Raw genomic sequence first — 10,413 nt, 5'->3', positions numbered from 1 at the left:
TTCGCTTCAGTGCATGGCTGCCGGCCGCCATCTTGGCTGGCAGTTAATTTGTATAAGGATATGCTGATTAGCCAATGGGAAGGGTAGCGGTCGTACGCTAATTACCATGTTTCTCTTTTATTAGTGTAGATGTATAATTATATATTTTCATATACATATATATTTATAGAGGGTGAGGCAAAGTAGGTTTACAGTTGTGATTAAACAAAACACAGTTTATTATTGTACTAGAGGCCTGGTGCACAAACTCATGCATGATTGGGGTCCCTCAGCCTGGCTGGCAATCAGGGCCAATTGGGAACATCTCACCTAGTCCAGGGGGAGGGACTGCGGAAGCTTGGCTGGCCACAGGAGGTTGGCTGTGGGATCATACTGACAACTCAGGGGCAGCTCCTACGTTTAGCTTCTGCCTCCTGTGGTTACTGTGCATCATAGTGACCGGTTGACCAGTCATTTGGTCCACCAGTAATAATGGTCGATTAGGCTTTTATATATATAGATTATTATTTAGTAGAGGCCCAGTGCACAAAATTTGTGCACTCAAGGGGGTCCCTCAGCCTGGCCTGCACCCTCTCACAGTCTGGGAGCCCTCGGGGGATGTCTGACTGATGGTTTAGGCCCTCTTCCTGCGGAGGGTGGATCTAAGCCATTAGGTGGACATCCTTAGCTCTGCTGTGGAGGCGGGAGAGGCTCCTGCCACCACTGCTGTGCTCGCCAGCCATGAGCCCTGTGGGAGCGCACTGACCACCAGGGGGCAGCTCCTGCGTTGAGCATCTGCCCCCTGGTGGTCAGTGCACATCATAGTGACTGGTCGTTCCACTGTTTGGTCAATTTGCATATTAGCCTTTTATTATATAGGATTATTATTTGTGGGTTTTTTAATTGATTTCAGAGAGAGGGAGGGAGGGAGAGAAGCATCAATGATGAGAGAAAATCATTGATTGGCTATTTACTGCATGCCCCCTACTGGGAATTAAGCCTGCAACCTGGGCATGTGCCCTGACTGGGAATCAAACCATGACCTCCTAGTTCATAGGTCAATGCTCAACCACTGAGCCACACCAGCTGGGCTATTATTGTATTATTTTTCATACAAACAACTGTAGGCCTACTTTTGCCAACTCTGTATGTGTGTGTGTGTGTGTGTGTGTGTGTGTATGAAAAGGAAAGAGAGGGGGAAACTTTATATATATGAAAAGGAAAGAGAGGGGGAAAAAATCTTCAAATGAAATTAGTGGGTTTGGGGTTTTAATTTCCAGAAGTTCCTTTGTTCCTTTCCAGAAATTGGTGATCACCTTAGCTTGTACTTGAGGGAAGTGGTTCTGATCTATGGCCATCTGCATTAGCTCTGAGCCTGTATTTAACACTACTCACATCCTAAACCATCTGGCCCAAATCATCACCAGGTAAGTCAAAAGGAAGCAGGATTTTGTCATTTTCATTGTTGCTGAAAATTACCGTATTTTGGATTTTTGCTCTCAGTATTTTTCCTTCCACTTCCCATTTCTAACTGATTATTCATGACCTTTGTTTTTCTTGCTCAAGATTTATGGGGCTCAGAGAGAAGATTCTTTCCCAGCTTATGTTATTCTAAGGCCTATCCTATTTGAATGGATAAAGCTGAATTGCCAATAAAAATGAGGTGCTATTTGGTGGAGAGAGGAAATGGGAATCAGGGAGGTAAGATTTTTTTTCTTAATGTCGTAGCTGAGGATGAAAGAACTGCGAGAGATGAGGCAGTGAGGCTGCAAAGCAAAGTCCTTCCAGATATACATAGGAAGGCTGGGCTTTCCTCGGGGTCTTCTCAGAAGCAGCTCAGATCCCTGAACCCTTAAGTAGCCCAAAAGCAGAGATGGGCGGGACTTCTGCAGGCTTAGACAAAAGCAGGACCAGAGAACCCTGCAGTCCTTTCAGCCCTTTTCTGAATTCCATATAAGCCTCTCTGATTTGCTACAACCTCAGGGGAGGATCCAGAGACTGAATTTCCTGCCACACAGTAGAATTCGGCTGATTTAACGAAAATAAAGATAGTAATAATGTTTAGACAATCAAGTGTGCCATCTGAGATATGGTTCTGTTGGTAAGACTTTTTTAAATTTTAAATAAAAATTATTTAATGCTTCCTCAATGAACTCATTCATTCAAGAAATATTGATTGAAGGACTTCTAAGGGCAAGACATTCAGGATAAAATGGTGAACAGGAGAGACATGGCAGAGGTTGCAGCCGAGCAGCCGGATAAGCTAGTAAATGGAATGAATACAGTATGCTACGAACATTGACAGGGTAAGTTAAGTTTATTAGGGGAGGCATAGGCCATCACTTAACTGGGACGTGGGGAGTCGGAGAAGAGAATATTCATCCAGGAACAGGCCTGGAGAGGAGCGAATGCAGTGAATATTGGAGAAAGTGAAATAAATATGGAGTGGCTACAAATGAATCCAAAAAGACCATCCAAGTCCAAGTCGCTGATGGCTTTGAAGGCCACATTAAGGGACTTGGGCTTTTCATAAGGGACTGCTCAAACTTTCCATATCTAATACAAAACTTACTTAAGCTTCTAAAGTTTTCTTTTTTCCATTGCATTTTGCATACATAGTGGCTACAGCTACTGATTCGGTAGGAGTCACCTCTCTGATTTGTGAATTTGCTGGTTTGGATCTCTGTTTCTCTCAGAGCTGTACTCTGCAGTAAGCCACTGAAAGGAGGTTTTAGGGGTGAAATAGGCAGGTTTAGGAAATTTTAGGAGTTAAGGGTCCATGGAAAAAAACACAGGGCTACAGAGCTACAAAGGGTACATTTCCATAGAATAAGGGAGCTGGGAGCTGCAGAAGGTATACATTTACAGAATAAAGGGAAGGAAGCCCTTCATTAAGAGAAGGAAGAGGAAAGCCCAAAGGGAATAGGGAAACAATAAGGGAGAAGAAGAGGAGAACCTCACATATCTTATGTGAGGTTTGAGTGCTGAAGTTGCTATAGTGACCAATTAGAGGGGATAGTGACCAATCAGAGGGGATATCAAGGCACAAAGATCTGCATCCTTTATAAACCGTAGAGAAAAGGGACTTGTGGGACTCTTTCCCCCTCTTTCCTCCTCTGTGCTTGTTTCTCAATAAATTTCCACCTCTTACTATACTACCTTTCATCCGTGGTTTCATTCTTCAACTCCACCAGGACAAGAGCCCCGGAACCATCCCGCCCAGAGGAACACCACACGTTCCAGTCCAACTTTCCTGTAGCACCAAGAGAAGTGTTATGAGTTTAATGAGAAAAGGGCTGTTTCCAATCTGTTACCTGCAAACAGCCCTCTGTGCACAGGAATCCTTCGCCTCTGCCTGGCTTCCTTTGTTGCAATATCAAACATCCCCAGGATTGCAGCAGCTCAGGCCCACTTCTGTCTGAAATAAGGAAGGGGAAATTTACTTCTACTTTCAATATAGCTTTATATCATCATCCTTTAATACTTCAGTTCTGAAAGTGAGCCTACATTCAAAAATTAGCCAGATGAACTAAGCTACTAGATGAGGCGCAAGTCTTAGAACCCACCCAGAACTACACAGGTCCAGGCAATGTGAGGCTCACCACCGGTGGGTGATTTGCTCAAGGACAGGATAAGATAAGGCTTCCTAAAGTGAAAATTGGATATGGCCATATTGAAAAGAAATTGCCTTTCCACACATTTGGAAAATTAAAGAGAGCTTAAACATTAACTTTGGAGTCACTGGTTCAAACACAAGGAGTGTTGCCTTGCCCATAGCTAAAAATTTCCACTTTGCAAGGGCTGGAAAAATTCCAGTGAATGCTTTAACCTGTTCAAGGAGCTTGGATGAACAAACCATTATTATGTAGCTGAGTTTATATTCAGGCTCCACTAACTCGCCTTAGGTGGTGCTCCTGGGCGAGAAAGGTGTACAGCTCTACATGGGGAGTCTCCAGTTCGCCTGCTCACAGCCGAACAGGCAATTAAAAAAAAAAATCATCAATTGAACAACTACCATGCAAGCACATACACTGTACTGAGGAAGCTAGGGAGGAGCTGGGAGAAGTGGCAATGAAACTGAGAGTGAGCAAGGCTTACACGTAGACTCAGAAAAGCACACCTGCAAGGTGAGATCCTCATTTTTGTAAAAAGCAACCAATGAAGAAGAAATAGAACTAGGCAAAATACACTATAATTTATAGGATGTTAATCAAGGGACATGAAAATTTGCTCATTCTCCCAAGTAATCTTAGAAATGCAAACTAAACCAACAACCGAGATACAATTTTCTTCTATAAACCTCACAATACTTGATAATACGTTTGTGTTAAAAGCTCTGAAAGTATTCATACACTTTATTTCAATATTTTTACTTTTAAGTTCTAGTATCAAACAATAATAATCATAGAAATGCAAAGATATAACTATAAGTTTATTCATTGTTAAACATGTATGCTATCAACTGACAAATGGATAAACAAAAGGTTATATATCTAATGGAATAAAGTTCTAATACATGCCACACCACAAATGATCCTTGACAACATAATGGTAAATGAAATAAGCCAGCCACAAAAGACCAAGTAGAGTAGTGGTGGCTGCTTAGAATTTGGGGGTGGGAGGTAATAGGGAGGGGTAATGGTAACTCAAGGGTACAAGTTTTCTTTTAAGATGATAAAAATGTTCTAAAATTAACTGTTACTGGTTGCACATATTTGTAAATATACTAAAAACCATGGACTCATATACACTTTAAATGGATGAATTGTATGCTCTATGAATTATATCTCAATAAAGCTTTCAACAAAACATGTGTAATAGCAAATAAAAAAAATTAAAAAACTAATACTCAAAACATTTGAAACGTTTAAACAATATCATGGTACTGTTGTCAGAGAAGTGTGCATGATCTTTCTCCATTGCTGGTGCGAGTGGGGTTCTTGGGGTACTGCTGGAATAAGCATTTCCAGAGGCCCCCACAGGAGGATGAGATGTGGTAGAAAGCTTTATTTTCATGGAATTACATCCTTAGGTTTCCAAAGTCCCATTTCCCTTAATCCAGTCCTGGAAGATGTGCAGCTGGGGATTCAGTAGAGCCAGAAGCAAAGCCCGTGTCCAGAGCTTCTGTTGCATGTTGGAATTTTAGTCCGTATAGAATCAGGCTAGATGCAGTCTGTTAGTCCACTGTGTGGGGTCCACATGGCAAGGAGCCATGTGGACATATGCAGGGGAGCCAAGACAGTGGCCCCCGCAACAAGAGTCCCAAGAGTTCCAAAAATACAAGAGTGTGTACTTCTTTGTGCAGTGGTCGGCAAACTGCGGCTCGCGAGCCACATGCGGCTCTTTGGCCCCTTGAGTGTGGCTCTTCCTAAGCCTTAGGAGTACCCTAATTAAGTTAATAACAATGTACCTACCTATATAGTTTAAGTTTAAAAAATTTGGCTCTCAAAAGAAATTTCAATCGTTGTACTGTTGATATTTGGCTCTGTTGACTAATGAGTTTGCCGACCACTGGTAGGGGATTAAACATCTCAAATCTCCCCGTACTTGCAGTGGCCACATACACGCTGGCCAATGACCTGTTCCCAGGTGTGACTGACAGACAAGTACCTTCCTTATGTCACCCAGACTTTACAGGGCGTGCCTCTATTCTCCCCGTGTCCAGTCCCTTTCCCCTCTATGTGGTCTGTGGGGGAATAGACCGGTAGCTCCCTGGGAGTGTTAAACTGCAGCTCCCTGGCAAAGCTGCACAAATGCATGCCTATACTATTCGGCCTTCCCTTTGCTCCTTTCCTGTTTTCAGGTTAATTACACATCAGTACCAATATAAGTTGGAAAAGTATCTGAGAAACACTGCATAATATAATGTGAAGGTGTAAAAACAGTACTATTTATATCTATCTATATAACATTGACATTGGTTATGTAATTATTTCAGGATGTTGGCATTTGTGGGTAATTTTTATCTCTTTTTTTTTTTCATTGAAACTCCATTGTAGCATAGGCATCTGATTATTTTAAGAATTGAAGGAAATGATACATTGGGGGAGGAAAGATTAAAACAAATGGGTAATTTTTTTTCAATGCCTAAAATTAAACCCCTGGAAAAACAGTGTATGGCCTGGAAGTCAGAATACTGAAAGTTAGTAGTTTATTTGAGTTTCTTTTTCGTTTGTTCCCTTTTTAAAAAATGTTTGTAATATTTTACGCAATTAATTTTATGCTCTACACTTCCTGTGGTGAACCACAAGCTATTTAAAACTTTCTTTCTCTCATGTTAATCATTCAGTAGAAAGGGCAAGCTGTTCACCAATGATATAGTGATGGCTTTAAAAATCCTATGTTCTTCTTGCAACTTCAACATTAAGAAAAAAAAAATGATTCAATGGGCACTCCATAATAAGATTTTTAAGCTGCTGATTCACTTAGAAATGAAAAAATTTAAAGAACTATTAAAATTCTTGAACCCGTAATACAGCTTTTAGCATTATTCAAGCTGACCTTCTTCCTAAAGTGTGCAGTTTAAGCAGCTTAGAAACAATCTTGTTTAAAATCATCTTCACCTTTTCCAAATGGCAATAACACATAGTGGTGATGTAAGAAAATATTCATAATTTTAGAAATGTATATGGAGGGGTGGAATAACATAACATCTATCATTTGCTTTGAAATACTTAGCTGGTGTGGCTCAATGGATAAAGTGTCAGCCTACACACCAAAGGGGTTCGCTTCCCAGTCAAGGACACGTGCCTAGGTTGCAGGTCCAACTTTCAGCCCAGGTGGGGTCTCGGTCTGGAGGCAGCCAATAGATGTCTCTCTCTCTCTCTCTCTCTCTCCCTCCCTTCTACCCTTCCTCTCTCCCTAAAAATAGATGGAAAAAATATCCTCAGATGAGGATTAACCAAAAAAATACTTCAGCAACAGTAAAGAAAAGAAAAAAATGGATGGATGAAGCATATGTGATAAAACTGTGATAATTATGAATTTTGAGTTATTGATATGTTTGAGTTGCTTGTGTGTTTTGAACATTGTTATAATGAAGTGCATTTTGAGTGGAAGGGGCATTTAAAATTTTTTCAAAAGAGTATAAATATCACCTAAAGAAAGAGATCAATAAATGACACAAGGCACAGTAGAAGCTTACAAATCTTAGTTAATATAAATATGCTAATGACACTTAAATTTGTGTTGTGACTCCAAACATCAGCAATCCAGTGGGGGGGGAAAAGTCCAACTCCATATTTAATTAAAAATTAGAAGAGGTCTGAGACTTTCTTTGTATTGTCCTAACAGGTAAAACTCTGAACAATGGTTTTTAAACTAAAGGAAGACAAATATCCCTGAGATGGAATAGGCTGCCTTGGGAAGTAGTAATTTATCCACTCCTGGAAATGGCAACTCGACATTCTCTCAGAAAGACAGAACAAGACTTGGGATGTCAGATGTGGGGCTGGACTGAAAGTCCTTTAAGCTGACTTTGTTATTCACCCAAAGAGTCAGGGAGGCATAATAATGAGCTGGTTACTAGTTCCATAACTATAGGAGGGCCAGTCATGCTCAACGATTTCACAGGGTTGTTGTGAGGATTCAATGATAAAAACTATATAAAGCATTAGAACAGCACCTGGCATATAGGAGGCACTCAAAAGTATTAAAGTTTATTATGATGATGATTAATGTCATAAGCTTTGGAGAAAAATATCTGGTTTCTAACCCCAGTTCCACCATTTACTGTCCTTTTTCTTTTTTCACATCAGGCAGTTTAACTTTTCTTTAAATCCTTTCATGCTAGACGTTGGAGAACAAGTACTAGAATTTGATTAAATGATACATACATGACACAAGATCAACACTCAACAAATACTACTTATCCTATATAACAAAAAGCTAATATGCTAATTAGACTGGACAGCAGAACGACCTTCCGGAACCACCTTCCAGGACACCTTCTGGAAGGACCGGGGCAGGGCCGCGAGGCAGCGTGAGGGCCAAGCCCCATGTATGAATTTCATGCATCAGGCCTCTAGTTATAATAATGACACTTATTTCCTCCATTTCAAAAATTCTATGATTCCAAGAAAAAATTATTGAATGATATTATTTTAAAATTTGATTTCCAACAATGTTGCTTTGGACACTACTCTCTATTGTGCTTGAGATTTACTTGGATGATATAAAGTACTGCAGAGAGCATTCGCTAAGAGCCACCTGGGTCGGAGCAGAGCAGAGGGACCCTTAGATCTTTGCTGGCTGGACCCCCAGAGTTCATCCACTGACTGGCTGAGAGGGTCACAACAAATAACTTCTCTCCAGAGCATCCACATCCTGTCGCCAGGAGACTCTTCCAGAGGGAAAGCTCTGTGGTGCTTATGATTTATTTTAAGATCTTTGCAAGAAAAGTTAAGAAATGTAAAATATGAGCATTGTGACATTTTAAAACAGGCCATTACAAACTCAGCATCTAAGGAAAAAACCTCCACTATATTTATTGTTCTGATTCACGAGAGACATCCTACTACAGTTTGAGATGTACTGCTTTGTTGCCAAATAAATATTTTTTAGTAATGTCTGTATAGTTATTTCACTCCATGTCTCTGTAACTGAAGCAAGAATTTCAAAACTAAAGGCACTTTGAATCAGTTTTAAATATGAAACATGAAATTTCGCATCAACATCTAGCATGAAGGTCTTGCTTTAGTAAGTGCTCAAAAAACATATATAGAATATAATTTAAGAAATTATCCAAAATAAGTGACCTTTGCCATTTAGCAATATTAAAAATGCATTATGGGAAGGTAGAAGAAAGCTTAAGTCACTGTATCAAGTAGTTATTGCTAAGCCTGGCCAAAAAAAACAAAAAAAGTTATAATGTATGTAAAAGCCCTTAAACATTTTACCATTATTATGTTTGTGAATATTAACTCAGTATTAAAAGTAAAAGACAATTAATAATTCAGTATTTGAACTGCAATATCCATCATAGCCTGTTTTATGAGATTTTTTTCTTAGTATAAACTATTTCAATTTTAGATGAACATTTTCTCTAAAAGGTGATTTCTTATTGAAAATATTCTAGATAAAAGTAAAGATAAAATTTTCTGGAAAATTTTATTAAAGTAAAATAGAAAATCTACAGTGAGAGATTAAAATTAATATTTTGTGGGCTCAACTGAACTAGTAAATTAAAATTTTATAAGATTTTAAAATGTAATCTATCAACTGTTTTGAAGTTTTAAGGTTTAAATCTTCTAAAACATTCTATAGTATGTCAACCTTTAAGTTATTAGTGAGAGTATAGAATATGGACCTCAGAATGGGATGAGGCCACATCCAAGAGTTAAAGGAAGCTAGGCCTTGGTGATGCCAAGAGCTGACCTGGCCCTCATATCTAGACCTTGTAGAGAGCATTCGCTAAGAGCCACCTGGGTCGGAGCAGAGCAGAGGAACCCTTAGATCTGTTGGGCCTAAAATTTCATCAAACATTAACATCAGACAAGGTCACTCTTTGTGATAAATCAAGACAAAACCTGGACCACTGTGCAATCATGTTTGAAAACATACAAACACGTGAACTTTGTCCAACTCATAAAAATAACCCAACCTTCCCTCTGTTGGCTGCTATTGACTGTTTGAACTCATACATTGAAACCTAATCCCCAGTGTAATGGTTTTAGGAGGTGATTCGGTCATGAGGGTGGAACCCTCATGAATGAGATTAGTGTACTTATAAACGAGACCCCAGAGAGAAACTAGAACAGACTAAGATGCTAGCTTAATAGAAGTTATTGTAGCTTCTTAACCAATTATCTCTTGAGCCTTTTCTCCTAGATAAGTTCTATTTAGATATCTAATCATAGAATTACTCCCTCTTCCTAAATCAAACCCCCTTCTATAGACCCTCCCCAAATCACCAAACTCAAGTAAAAATTCGGTAAATACTTTCAACCAGCCTTTGACTGAGATCCCCTAAGTTTTTAAGGTTTGCATTCTCCTTTGCTGCCAAAAGTAATAAACCCGAAGTCTTCAATTACAGGAGTTCCCATTTGATCTTTGGTTACAGACAATGTAGGACAGAATCCCTTTTCTTTCCTGCTTTGCCAAGATTTTCTTTCTCTCTCCCTCCTTTCCTCAGCATATAAACTTTTAAACTAATGACACCTCTGAAGCACTTTCCTTGTATCTGCTCCCTTTTTATCCTCACAGGTGCTCTGTGAGGGGTGGGGGGTGGAGGACTTGGTGGGGGGGGGAGCCAGATTAAGTAACACAGCTGATGAGCAGCCTGCCTGGGATTCCAGTGGGTGCAGTCTGGATGAAGAACATGTATCCTAATCCTATATAATAAAATGCTAATATGCAAATTGACCCTAAAGGCGGAACCACCAGGATGACCGGTCACTATGATGCACACTGACCACCAGGGGACAGACGCTCAAT

This window comes from Myotis brandtii, unplaced genomic scaffold (genome assembly GCF_000412655.1).
Source record: "Myotis brandtii unplaced genomic scaffold, ASM41265v1 scaffold686, whole genome shotgun sequence".
Taxonomy (NCBI): Eukaryota; Metazoa; Chordata; class Mammalia; order Chiroptera; family Vespertilionidae; genus Myotis; species Myotis brandtii.
Note: the sequence above shows the minus strand (reverse complement) of the source record.